Here is a 9,908-nt window from a genome sequence, read left to right on the forward strand (position 1 = left end):
CTCCCGGGGCCACGCGTGCGCGCGGGTCCCACTCCACACGCACGCAGCCGGGGTGCTAGGGAGCCCGGGCGGGGAATGTGTAATCACCGTAGTAGCACGCTCCGGGGAAGGAGCAGCCTAGAGCTCAGGCCACCGAGACGTGGAAACGCAAGAATTACCGTCAAGACAAATCCACACAAGCTCTCCCCTCCCGCCCGACTCGCGGGGAGGCCGCAGCAGCAAGAGCTGGAGGAGGAGACCACTCGCTGGCCACCCCACCCCGGTAACATACACAGACAGCCGCGGGGCGGGGCAGAGGCGGGGCCTCAACCCTCTCGACCTATTCCGCGCGCCTGAGCGCTGCCCGACAGCAAGCGCAGCCAATGGGCGAGAAGCGCCTGTCCCGTTGGCGCTACCCCCGGGTCCACGTCCTCTACAGTACACAATGGCCCCCAAAGGAAGGCCCCCACGTCTGAGGTCCCAAAGTCAGAGTAACTCGGACAGAAACGGACCTAAGCTGCCTGGGAACCAAAGTGTAAGAGGGGAAAAGAAATGGAAGAAGAGTACCAAGGCAGTAGAGTGCTAACCAATGAGGGGCGTGAGTGTAGGCGTGACTGTAGGGAGCGGGAGCCAGAGCCAACTGGGCTCAAGGGCGGGACTTCCTGCTCCGCTCACCTTCCTAGTCTTTTGTTTCATAGCAACAGAGTAGAGGCTAGAAGGGTGTTGCTTCCCTTCTCTGGGCGTGTCCCAGCCCTAAGAAATTCATCTCCCTAGGGCTGCCAAACTCCTCAACCCAGGACAGCAGCCAGACAGGTCTAAAACAGTATTTCTTGTTGCCTGTCAAAAAAAGAGCAACAGTCACTAAGCGTCAAAAATGAAGTATAAACCTCACATAGTGTAGACTAAGGGTAAAACCTGATTGCCAACTAAAACTTCCTAAATTTCTTAGTGTTTGCTATCAGTTCTAGAGAGATTCCAAATTAAACATCAGTCTAATGAAAAAGGGAAACAGTTGACAACGCTGACCAAATAGTCTCTGCTAATCAGGCCAGGGCAGTAAAAGTACCAGACAATGGGAAGTACTAATATAGGTGTTATGGAGGAGCCAGAGATTTAGCTCAGTGGTGCTGCCACTTGCCTTGCAAATGCAAGGTCCTGAGTTCAATCCCCAATACCTAAATAAATAAATAAATATAAATAAATAAATATATATATATATATATATGTGTGTGTGTGTGTGTATGTATTATGTATTATACTTTTTTTCAGTTAAAGTTTCACATAAATAACAGAATTCAGCTGTTCTATTTTTGTCTGAGTCATCTTCACTCTCCATAGATTTCTGTTTTAAAAGCTACCTCATATTTGCTGCTATTCTCTTCCAGCCCTTTTACTCTTTCTGTAACTGTCTTCTATGTCTATAAAAAGGAGCATATCTGGCTAGTTTTAAAATGGAAAAGCTACTGTGCCAGGACCCTTTTTTCAACAAGATCGTATATTAAACAAACTCATTTCTTTTTATTTCAATGCTATCACATATGGTACTAACAATCGCCCATGAATTTCCATGTTTTGGAACTTTTTGCTGCTACCTTTGAGAGTGTTGAATATACTTTACACCTTGGGCTTTCTGGTGTGATGTTTTGCATACAAAAAACAAACAAAAATGTTGGATCACCTTTAAAATAAATCCAAAAAGATGGAAACCATGTATAGAAGGTTTTTTTACACATAGCCAGACAGTGACTTAACAGAGCATTGTAACTAAGTGTATTATTTATATTGGTAACTGGCTAAATGTGGCAGCCCTAGCCAAATAGTCTTTTTAAACATGTTGATGCATGTGCCACTCCATTTATATTATTTTGTTATGGAAAGTGATGAGAATGAGGAAATGGTATAGTCTGTGGTGTCAAGTATATCATATGGTTACAAATGACAAGTTTTGTGGCACTGTAAACTGTTATACATGCAGGTATATACACACAAGGATATACATATACGTGTGTGTTTGTGTATTACATATACATACATATGTGTGTGTCCATATAATCAAGGACTTTATTCTCAACTATCTATTTTTCAAAGCCATCTCGAATCCACCTGGGATCTTGAACATTTTTTCATGTACTGCTGTATTTAAACATAGAAATAAATATATATCTTTGGAGGGGGAGTACCTCTCTGAGATAAAATATTTTAACTTCTGTTCAGTTTTCTTTCTGTTTTCTCTAAATTCACAAGTGACCCCTGTAATATAAGATGTGAGTTGACAGAACCCTCTCATAACCTATTTGACCCCCATGAGGCAAAAAAGAAATGTTGAATGGATGGACTGTTTAAGGACATTATTTAAGATATACAAAACTGTTCCCATTTCCACACAATGGGCAATTCACTTAAGTCACATTCCCAAAGAAGATGTTACCTTTTCTATACCAAATCTGCCTTCAAGTCATCACAGACTACCCCCACTAAAAAAAAACACAAAACAAAATGCTAATCTACCAGACAGAACACGCACACAAATTCAGTTAGAAAGAAATAAAAACTATATAGCCTAGTCGTGTAGTTTAACAAGTCATTTTTCCATAAAAGGAATACATTTTCATTCATCCTTTCAACAACTACTAATAATTGGTAGTGACAAATTCTGATCCATTGGCTAATCTGTCATCATAACCGAACTCTAAATTTTTGTTTGGGTTTAACTGAAATACTTGCAGAATGACTACAGAATTAACAATGACAAAATACAACCACATTTCTCTCACATGTAGAAAAAGTCTAAAGATAAGAATTACAGGTAAACATTGTGGCTCAAAAATTTTCTCAGACTCAAGTTCCCATACTCTGCACTGGCCCAGTACCTGGCTTCCGTATTTCAAATCACTCATATCCCAAGATGACTGCTGGCACTCCAGCCATTGCCTCGAATTTTCAGGCTAAAAACTAAGAGGAGAGTCAGAAGGACAAATCATAATTCCAGTAGAATCAGTTTCCTTTAAATTACTATTAACAAATTTCCACAAATACTTTTATTAAACAGCTCAAATCTGAATTTAGATTCATGGCCAAATTTAGCTGCAAAAAGTCGGGAAGGTAATGTGGTTTTTGTTGAGGGAAGCCCATAACCAACTAAAACTACAGGTTTTTCTTTCTTCCTACCACTTTATTCTGGTTTCAGTTTTTCATACCTGCATTACATTCTTCATGTTTCACTGTACATTTTTCCATGTTTCAGAAAAATATGTGAATAAGAATTTTAACTTCAAGAGTTTGGATAAAAAATGTGATGTTAAAAGAATTTGTCAGAATAATTTATCAACAATCAATGCATCCTTATTTATGTCAAATTAGCACAGCATCAGATTTTTATTTTTACTTTCCATCAAAATATAAATTCATAATTTTAAGTGTGGGGGACCCTGGTATTCATCACATCTCTCAGTTTGGCAGAAAAGGGAACTGACAAATTTGACCATGGTAATTAGAGACTGAAAAATATAAATAGGAAGCCTAAATTAATAAGAGATTAACTTATAGTACAAAACAATGTAATTGCTGTATGTGAAAAATTATCTGCTAATCATGCTAATATTAACAGTGACCAACTGTTTATTCACTTTTCTTCTCAAGAAGCCACATGAAGCACAGAAAGATGTTAAATGAATATATAAATGAGAAAAGTAATATTCCCTCCAATAGTAACTCTGACAATGTCAATCTAAATGGATATAGTATATACCAAATCTAAAAAAAAGGCTTCCCTATTGGTTACTAAGTTTCTGTTTTCAATGTACAAAAATTATCCTTTTCTGCTTTAAAGGCTTTCTTGTCATTTTCAAGAAGCATAACCTCCTATGCATCCGTATTTTTTCAGCTATGATTTCTAACCATTCACTCACTCATTTGTTCATTCAGCCTTTTTGGAGGGTCTAATATATGACAAGAATTATTCTACAAACCAGGAAATACAAAGACGAATCATTGTTCCTAAAGAGAAGTCAGGTTCAAAAAGAGATCCTTACATATTCACATGGTAAAAGCTATGGTATCTGCAGGCAGAGATCATTATGAGAAACTGAGGAAAGGCAGCCCACCCAACTTGGAAAAAGTAATTACTAAGACAATACATATAACATTAATAAAATTAACAGTTAATCATGAGAGAGTAGTGTTAGTCAGGAGACTGCTTGTTAGCAGGGACATTAAAGAAAAGATCTGTGTGAAGAGAAAATAAAAATTTTCATTTTGTGGGAAGTAGGGAATGGTTAACAAGTGATAAAAAATGTCAAGTGACGAATACATTAAAATTTAGCCTAATGTATCCAATTAAAGAACTTGGTTTTTATTTTTTTGGATGGGAAAACACTGAAGGATTTTTAAGCCAGGAAAGCATATATAATAGGAACAGAAGAGGCAAGGGAGGTGACAGTACTACATCTTTAAGAATGTTCTCTGGGATGGCCAGTTGGATACTGAGTCGGATGGATACTGAGTAGGACTGAAGGCAAGGGGCCAATGGAGAAATAGGCATTATGTGATGAGGCAGAACTGAATGGAGTAGTAGTGGTAGTAGAGGTAAAACACAAGTGACATGTGTGAGAAATATTGAGAAAAGTAGTTTCCTATTCTCTCTGCACATCAGAATCACAAATTCCCAGGCTCTACTCCCAGGGATTCTGTTTTAATTGATCTAGGATATTTTTTAAAGATTCCCAGGTGATCCTAATTAGCAACTAAGGCCGAGACCCACTGATTAGTTAATTCAGTAGTCATTGATAATTACTAGAATATGAGAATGTGCAGAAGATGGAGGAGTCAGGGATGACTGCCAATAATCTAATGGCAGGGTAAAAGAGAGCCTCAGACTGACAGAGAATGTCAAAGGACAATCTATCTCCAGTAAAGGAAGAATCAATTTGGCCTGGAAAGTTGAGAATTTAAGGCATCTTTGGACTAAATAGATGTATATGTTAATTAGATGATTGGATATACATGATCATGAGTTTGGCAAAAGACAACATAGCACAGAATAACCACAGAAGAAACAAGTATACTGGAAACTAAGGGAAGAGCAGTATTGCCATAGAGCAAGCAACATGTTCAAGTATGGAACAGGGGCCATTTTTAAAAAAAGTCATGGAAAAGCCATAAGAATTAACAAATGAGAAATAATTTGTGGTTTTAGAGGGAAAATATCAATTTAAGAGCGGTTAAAAATTATAGAGATGAGTTGGGCCAGGGATTTAGCTCAGTGGTACCACTGCCTGCCTCACAAGCGCAAGGTCCTGAGTTTGATCCCCGGTACCAAAAAAAGAAAAAAGAAAAAGAAGCACAGAGATGAGGAAATGACAAGTAGAGAGATTAGTCTTTTAAGAAATCTATATAAGGATAAAGAAAAGAAAATACCTGTACATTAATAAACAGAGGTGACAAGATGATGGCAAAAGTTTGGAAGGAGAGAAATTTTAACATGAAAGTTTGAGAGATGATTTGAAGCACATTAAAATTCAAAGGCACCTCCTCCTATGAGAACAAAAGAAAGACCTTTTTATTTAGAAATAAAAAGGAGTCTACGTGAGTGTGAACACGCGCATATGAGTACATGTGCCTATGTAAATACTTCTCCGGGGGTGGGACGAAGTCCAGCGTGATCATGCTTGATAGCTTGCAACTTTATCAGACGAAGTAATAGACAAAATTGTTCTCTCGGCTCAAAAGGGACCTAAGAAGAGTGGTGAATGTTTTGAGGAGAAGGAAAAGGTAAAAGATACGAGGAAGACTAAAGCATATTCTGAGGGACTGGAGGAGTTCCAAGATTCAGCTGAATTGGATAATGGTGCCACCCCTTGCCCCTAAAGGATTTGTAAATTTCTTTAGTAGGGCCTGGAATAGGGAGACTAGCTTCAAACCAGGTTTTTATTTCAAAGGAGAAAATGTTGTGGAAATATAATATTAAAAAAAATCAAAGTTTTGGTATTTCAGATGATCGACTGTAAGGTTCAGATAGGTCAGGGTGGACATGTGTAAAGGGTTATATTGTTAGTCTAGAATGTTAAAATAAATATCTATTTCCAATATTAAAAGGGAAGATCAAGAAATATTCATGTTGTTATTTAATCTTTATTGTTAATGAAGAAACAGTTACAGTTTTAAAATATAATTTGAGGACCAAGACAAGGATAAAAGGAAGAATGAAGTTAAGAGCTATGTTCAGCTTATATTTTCCATAAGATGAAAGAGTATTCATGTGGATAAAATGAATATAAATCAAAGACTTTCTTACCAGCTAAATTTTATCTGGATATGAAGAAAAATGAATTTGAAAATAAAAGTTAACATTTTGGAAAGCAGCTTTTGGGAAGAGACTGAGGTAATGAAATCAATTGAATTTTTGCCCTTTTCATTCCCCCATGCTTGTTCTTTAAATGACCTTTTTCCAATTTTCTATCATATTCTCTCAGGTCACAAGAAGATCACAGATAAGGCAATCAAAATTGTGAACGTCAATTTTGTTAATGTACATAAAAAGGTAAGTGAGGGGATTGTTTGAGTTCAGTGCCAACGACAGAGAGAGAGAGAGAGAGAGAGAGAGAGAGCACAAGCATGAAAGTGCTAACTCCTGCTTGCTACAGTTAGCCAGTTTCCTAAAGAAATAGGAACAAAAAGGTTTATAAAAACTTTTGGAGAAAATAGTCACTTCATTTCTTCTTAGTTACTAAATCTCTTACAGTATTTTTTCTAGTTACAAATAAGTATGCCTAAAAAGAAAAAGAGAGAAGAAAAATTGTTCAGCTCCTTTCAAATCTTTTTCCCCCTTTTTCTCATGTTTTTCCTCACTTTGTTTTTAAAGCATGAAACAGTTCTGCTATTGCACTAATGTACATAAAGAATAGCCAGAGTATCTTTGCTGTGGGTCAGGTGTGAAGTAATTCTTGCATGAAATTAGTTACTTCTTGGAACAGCTAAAAATAACAAACTGTTTGAGATGCTACATAGATTATCCAGCTTCCAAGCAAGTTTCTTCCCCAGATTCCTTTGTGGATACCTGATCACCTGCCTCTTCAGGTTTAAAGCACCTGATGGATGCATTTTCTACCCCTCTATGGATTTTATAAAGAATTGCCACATATTTTTAAGGATCAAGTGTAGAAATAAATATTGTAGAATTATAAGTAACTATATACAACTAAACAATATCACTGATAAAAAATGAACAAAACTATATTGCAAACCTATAGTTTGTCTAAGATGCATTGAAAATTGGGTGCTGAGAGCTTATTCAATCATAAATATAAAATTGCCTTGCCAGCTATAAAACTAAGAAAGAAACAGGAACTGAACTCAGTCAAGAGAGGTAAGGGAATGCCCACAGAGAAAGTAAGTTAGACACCTTCAAGGCTATTAAGGGAAGGAAATAGGTATTCAAAGAATGAGGTTAAAAGCTAAGAGATGTGGCTGGGGATTTAGCTCAGTGGCAGCACAGCTGCCTTGCAAGTGCAAGGTCCTGAGTTTAATTCTCCATACCAAAAAAAAAAAAAAAAAAAAAAAAAATGCTGAGAGATGTGATGCACATAGAAAGCACAAAAATAATGGTTGTGATGCCCTAGGTAAAGAAAGACACACACCCTGGGCTAGAAAGTTCAAATAGAGCATGACAAAATTCAACATATAACAAAAAGTAAATTATAGGAAGTTTAATTTTATAATTAGGAATCTGTACCAATTCTATTGTCAAAAGGAATTTTCTATAGCCAAAATGGGAAAGATAAAATCAGTGTTGGAGGTGTATGTAATTGGTATGACGCAATAGCTAACAAAATAATATAAACAAGGAGACTAGCAGTGAGGGCTCTTGTTAAGAGGCTGCTGATGTTGTTATTGTTTGAACTATTTATGGTCTTGACTTATGTGGTAGATGTTGAAGTGAGAAGAAATTAAAAGTGTGAACATCAGGCACTCTTAAAAGAAGGACTATGACTTTAACTGAGGTTTAAAATTACAAAACTAACCTCTTTTCCTATATGTATTTGATAAAAATAGGACAGTTAAAAAGGAACAGATTTGAGATTATAATGAGTTCATTATAATAATATAGGCATTAGATCACAAGTTGAAACTAAAAAGAACAGTAAAAAATCAATAATCAAAGAAAGAATAAATAAAATAGATAAGCCACTAGTCAGACTGATAAAGAGAAAGTGAGAAAAGACTCACGTAAATGCAATTAGAAGTTAAAAGGGGAATCACAACAGATACTGGGGAAATCCAGAAGATAGTAACTACTTTGAAAACTTATATTTCAATAAATTAGCAAATTTTGAAGAAAAGGAGAAATTCTTAGACACACAAAAATTGTCAAAACTTGTTGGAGATTTAGCTCAGTGACATTACACCTGCCTCACCAACACAAGGTCCTGAGTTCGATCCCTGGTACACCAGTGAAATATGCATACCAGTGTGTGTAGCTACATGACTAGTAATAGTTAAATCCTGGAAACAGCCTATGTACCCATCAACAGATGACTGGATAAATAAAATGTGGTATCTATATGGAATGGAATAGTCCTCTGCTATAAAGAATTACAGATTTGAGACATTTTTAGGATAATGGATGCACCCGGAAAATAAAATGTTGAGTGAAATAAACCAGATACATAAGCTCAGAATCCATATAGTATATTTCATTTGAAGAGTACAAAGTACAAACAAAAGAGAATAATAAAGGGTGGATAAAAGGGAACAAGGAGATGGATCACGTGCAATAGGGAAGTGGTCCAATGGAAAAGGCATGAGGGATGAGGAGGAGGGGAAAGGAAAATAAGTAGAATAAATATATGCCATGTACAAGAACATAATAACCTCAATTAATGTAACATTATATGCATAATATGAGCTAAGATTAATAATGTCAGCAATAATGAAGAATGCAATAGGGGACTTGGAGGAAGAAGGCGTGCAGAGGGAGGCAAAGGAGATTAAACAAGAAGCTGTGGTATGTACATGTAACCATGCTTCAGCATGATTACCAACTGCACAAACTGAAAACGTACTGGAAAAATAAAAAAGATGATTTATGGAGATTCACTGCTTTCTTCTATACTGCAATATCTAACAATATCTGGCTAAACAATCGTCATTTTGATAAATAGGGGGATATTCTAGCATAGAGTAAAATTTCTAGTTAGGAAAGACCTAGTGTCTCAATTCCAAATGCAATCCATTGTGGTGTAACAGACTTTATTTAAGTATATTAAGTGGATATTCAATTCCCATTTGCACTTATGATAGTAAGAAAACTCTTCTTTACAAAGAAACAATATCTTTGTACTTGAAGATACTTCAATGACCTTAGTTCTCTCACTTGGGGCCATAAAGAAAAGCACAATTTTCTGGTAGGTAGAAAAATTCTTTACAGTATATTATCATGACAACATATATTCCCTTCAACCTTCTGTCCTTTAGATAAATTTCAAAGTTCTCAATGTTGCTTGGATCATAAAATCTATATCAAAAATAGCAGAGGTGCAGGATTTAGCTCAGTGGTGCTTCTGCCTGCCTTTGCAAGCACAAGGTCTTGAATTTGATCCCTGGGACCAAAGAGAGAGAGAGAGAGAGAGAGAGAGAGAGAGAGAGAGAGAGAAGTATACCTGTTAAAGCACAATATGTAAAAGTAAGTGTTCAGTAAATGCTTATGTGATCTGAAAAGTGAAAAACATAAGGAGGGATGATGCTGAGAGTGAAGGAAACTGCTTTATATTGGTATACATTTGATTATTAACCTGACATGTTCCAAAATCAATGCTAGGTCAGGGCCTGGGATTTAGCTCAGTGGCACTGCAGCTGCTTCGCAAGTGCAAGGTCCTGAGTGTGGTCCCTGGTATCTATCTATCTATCTATCTATCTATCTATCTATCTATCTA

General features: G+C 36.7%; 1 protein-coding gene across 6 annotated transcripts in view; it reads right to left on the reverse strand.

Annotated features, from left to right (window-relative positions):
* Window positions 1–286, reverse strand: part of Cblb (Cbl proto-oncogene B) — a 207,498-nt gene extending 207,212 nt beyond the window's left edge. For 5 of the 6 annotated variants that reach the window (XM_033768106.1, XM_033768105.1, XM_033768104.1 and 2 more), the window contains exon 1: window positions 159–286. The gene's annotated coding sequence lies outside the window, so the exon portion shown is untranslated. Of the gene's footprint in view, window positions 1–87 lie in introns of all 6 variants that reach the window. The other variant, XM_010605887.3, reaches the window with a different exon arrangement.
* Between the last annotated feature and the right edge of the window lie 9,622 nt (window positions 287–9,908).

This window comes from Fukomys damarensis, unplaced genomic scaffold (genome assembly GCF_012274545.1).
Source record: "Fukomys damarensis isolate Sample0158 unplaced genomic scaffold, DMR_v1.0_HiC HiC_scaffold_24, whole genome shotgun sequence".
NCBI classification, from domain to species: Eukaryota; Metazoa; Chordata; class Mammalia; order Rodentia; family Bathyergidae; genus Fukomys; species Fukomys damarensis.